This window comes from Parus major, chromosome 17 (genome assembly GCF_001522545.3).
Source record: "Parus major isolate Abel chromosome 17, Parus_major1.1, whole genome shotgun sequence".
NCBI lineage: Eukaryota > Metazoa > Chordata > Aves > Passeriformes > Paridae > Parus > Parus major.
This window is the reverse complement of record NC_031785.1, coordinates 4,012,873-4,017,194: the sequence shown is the minus strand read 5'-3', so window position 1 is coordinate 4,017,194 and position 4,322 is coordinate 4,012,873.

Here is a 4,322-nt window from a genome sequence, read left to right as displayed (position 1 = left end):
ATGAACATCCCCTCCCTGGCACAGCCAGTGGGGTGAAGAAGCTGCCTGGCTGAAGGATGTGATGCAGAGCAGCAAAGGCCTGGCATTATGAATTCGGACACGTGTTGGACGTTTATACTTCTCTCTAAAATTCCCTCACACACACAGAAATCATTTTGCTAGCTGGACCAAAGAATCTCTGTTTACAGGACACTAAGGGGGTCTCCCATGCCTTCCACTGACTACAGAGGCCAGTGTTCTTCAGCTGTGCTCTGCTGCAGCCTCCAGCAGCTCTTCATGCCATAGAACATCTCCCCTCACACCTGCTTGACTCCTGTGCTGTCAGAGCTGGAGATGTAAAGGAGGATGGAGTTCATTTTGCACGTAGTTTTTGTGTACTGACAATAGCCAAAGGTGGAGAAAACACCCCTGTCTTCCTCAGACAAAATGAAAACCATTTCCAGACCATATGATTCATGGGGATGTGGTGGGAGCATCATGTTCAGATGGTTCCTGTTCAAATTGCAGATTACAGTGCTTGTGCTTTCCCTGTTTCAAGGCAAGGTTAGCATTAGGTTAGGCCAGATGTCCCAGCTAAGGGGACATGATGGCCCTGGGGCTCAAAATATGGAGCATGAGGTCAGCACATGGTCAGATCCTACAGCCCTTCCCAAGCAAGTGTCCTCCCTGTGTCTGAATGCTCTTTTTCCCTTCCACAGCAAATTACCTCCTGCTCTTTGCTTCCTGCTGAAGACAATCCTGAATAAACAATTTCCCCTTGCATACCAGGCCCAGTTTTCTGAGAGAAAGCTTTTTTCTTAAATTCACCAGTTTTTTGTAACAAGCAGCTAAAAACAGAAGGGAGAATTAATAGAGGAAGGGCCAGAGGAAGGAATGACAGTTCAGATGAAATGGAAAGTATTTTCAGGAGCATTTTTATTCCTCACATAACCCCACATTGTTTTGCACTCCTTTCCCCCATCCACTTGCACTGCAATGCACCCACCCAGTCTGGAGTAGAGCCCTATTTTTAGGGAGATCTGATCCAACTGAACTGAACCTTGGTGAACTCAAAATTGTAACAGAGGGTCACAGAGCAACTCCCAGGCACTACTGGGGCCTCAGCCAGTGGAATGTCACTGTCACCTTCTCTGGCTTCACTTCAGATCCCGGGTGCAGAGGCAGCTTCAGGATGAAAAATCCAAACTGTGGCAGCTGCCCCGTTGTGCAGACAAGTGTCCTGTTACAATTGCTGTCTTGGAAAGCTGTTCAGGACAAGCTGTGAGGACTGAACGATGACAAGTGGTGGGGACACAAGAGATGCTAGTCCCAGATCTTGTTTCCAACCTTCTTGGCCCTGTCCTATGGTTTAAATTTAAACCCACAGGCTGTGAGGAAACCAGAATTATTATTAAGCTCCAGTTTGTGGCTCACTTTCAGCTTCTGGGGATGAACACAGCACAAATGGTTTGTCAGATCAGTCCTACCACAGCCAGTCCACCACTGCTGCTCAAAACTCCAGTGCAGTTCTCATTTTGCACTTGACCAAGGTGATACACACAAAAAAAGTTGCCAAATTTTAATAATAAGATTCATACACACAAGAAACAGTTCCCAAATCTTAGTAATAATTTCTAGCCTAGCCCTATCCTTTCAGTGTCATGCAGCCAATATCTTAAGACCCAAGCAGAAAAATGACTGCATGAAACTTGCAGTCTGAGGTTTGATAATGACAAGACCAGAATCTGTTGGAAGACTGCAAAGTTAAGTCTCATAAAAACATCCAGACAAATTACTTAATTTCCATACAAGTTCTCCTCTTCCAGAGTGGATGGACACTTCAAAAGACAAAAAGATACAGCAAGAATTGTTTTCCTCTACTACAAATCAAGCTGTTTGAAGAATTTACATAAACAGGATGTAAATGCCAAACACAAAAGTGCAATAAAGTTTTACTTCAGCCTCAGTGAGCATAAAATTGCAAGATACACACTGAGAAACACTGAGTCAGGCAGGGCACCAGCCTGACTTTCCTACAGATCTGTCAGTCCTGGAAATAAATGCTGCTTTTTTGTTCAAAGGCTGAAACAGAGATGTGGGTTGATGATATCAACAGAATCCTGGCATTTGTATGAATTACCTCTGTGCTCCCTTGATTCAGCTAAGGGGCAAACCAGGCTTTTGTCAAACTGAGGGACCTGATGTAACTGAAGGTGTCCCCACTCATGACAGGGGTAGGACTGGATGGGCTTTAAAGGTCCCTTCCAAGCCAAACAATTCTGTGATAAACCATTGTGTGATAAACCATTCTGTATGTTCAATCTGTGATTCCAGCATCTCACTCACTGAGAGGACAGGACATAGCTCAGCCCCCCAGGAGTTAAGATGAAGTCAGGAATGGTGGTGGGCTCTTGAAAGGAACCAGAAGGGACGATTCAAGGCTGAAAAGAAACTCAGCATCCCAGAGATTCCGTGGAAGCTGATGCAGAGCGACAGGATGGGCTTGGCAGGGCCTCTAGCGGCTGCCTCATAGCAGCGTCCAAACTTCTCACCAGCAACTTTTAAACAGTTCCAACAACTCTGCTGTCCCCCAGTCCTGAATCTACAGGGGGGGTTTAACATTGGTTACAGGTATCCAGCCCCTGGGATACAGCCCAGGGCAGCTGGGGCTGCTCGTTCCCATCCCCAGAGCTGTAATTTCAGAAGAGCCATCTGTTCCCTGTCACCACCACCCTGTTCCTCAGCTCCCCACATCATAAACACCTCGAGACAGGAGAGGTTTTCCTGGGAGTCCTGAATTCCCCTGGTGGTGGTGCAGCACCAGTTTGAGCTTTCAGTCAACTGAGCATCGAGCACAGCGAGCAGGGGCAGCGTTGCAGGAACCAGGAATAGCATCTGTCAGAAAGGAAAGATCAGCCAGCCCAAAACTGGAGTGAAAAGACCTTCAGGAAAAAATGGGTCAGCCAAGTAAAGCCCACAGACACCAAAATCATGATGATTGTTAAGTCAACTGCTTGGAACAGTTCTGTCTGGAAAGCAAAGCCCATGAGAATGGAACCAGGCTTCCTTTGCAGAGCGCCTGAATACGAACGGACAAAGAGACTCAACTCCTGCAATTTCCTATTTTGTAACCACTTTTAAAACTCACCATTGTGCCAGCAGCTAAGTACTTCCAACAGATCAGGATCAATCAGCAAAGATATTTTAACTTCCTGAATTAGAAGTATTTCCTTCCCTAATGTCTCCTGTGTGATTATCAGTTATGTTATGAACTAACAAGTGTACTAGTTGCCATTAGGAAGGAAGGCACTTAATTCTTCTCTTTTTGTACCTCAGTAATACACTTCTGTGGGCAATTTTTATCTAAAGATTTTTTTACACTGGCAAGTGCAGCTTTGCAATGCCAAGCTTAAGGGATGCCTTATTTTGAACCCATCCTGTGGATGAGCAAGTTAAATTCACTTTGTGCTTTGTTTTCATTTTACTACCCCATGCTGTAGAACTCATTCCCGTGCAGGGGTTCAAACAACTTTCTGTGTCACTCAACTCCAAGACGCTGTTTATGGTATTTTCTCTATAAAATTCTCCATAAACATGACTTGGCCAAAGCATGTTCTTAATGTATCACTTGCACAGCTCAGACCCTTGCCTGTGCTGCTCATATTTAAGAATTATACTCAGTCCTTAACTGGAATGCTGAGGCTCATGTATGGATTAATAAACTGCTTTGAGCAATCTTTCAAACATTCATTTATTTCAAGAAGAGAAAAAAAAACAACCAAACCCACAAACAAATAAAAACCAATGAAAGACCAGAACCAGTGAGAAAGTGCCAGTCTGGGGAAAAAGCAAAACAAGAGAATGTTACCTCACTCACCAGGTTAGCTGAGAACAAAGTGGCCCCAAAATTCCTTGTCTGAGACAGTGTCCTCATGTATGCACTGTATGGAAGGGAAAAGCACAGACAGAGCCAACTGCTGACAGCATCCTCAGCTTTGCAAATAAGGCTGTGACATTTCCAGCTATTAATTTCTCTAATCACTGTGCAGTCCTGGCCTGCAGGAGCAAGGACATGTAGAAGCTCACCCACAGATTTGCAGCACTGAACTGTTTGCAGCTCATTTTTGGATTATACTGGCACTTTGTTGGTGAGTTTGTTCATTAAAAAATAAAAAAAAGGCTTTGGCTCCATGCAGAAAAATGAGTTTTAATGGTGAATCCTGTGCAAAGGGGCAGCAGCACTGACCTGCTCTGGACTGTCCCATCTGGAAAGGTGTTTGGACACTGAGCTCCCTTCCATGTGTTTGGTCCCAAAGAGGTCTGGCAGGGAATTTAACACAGAG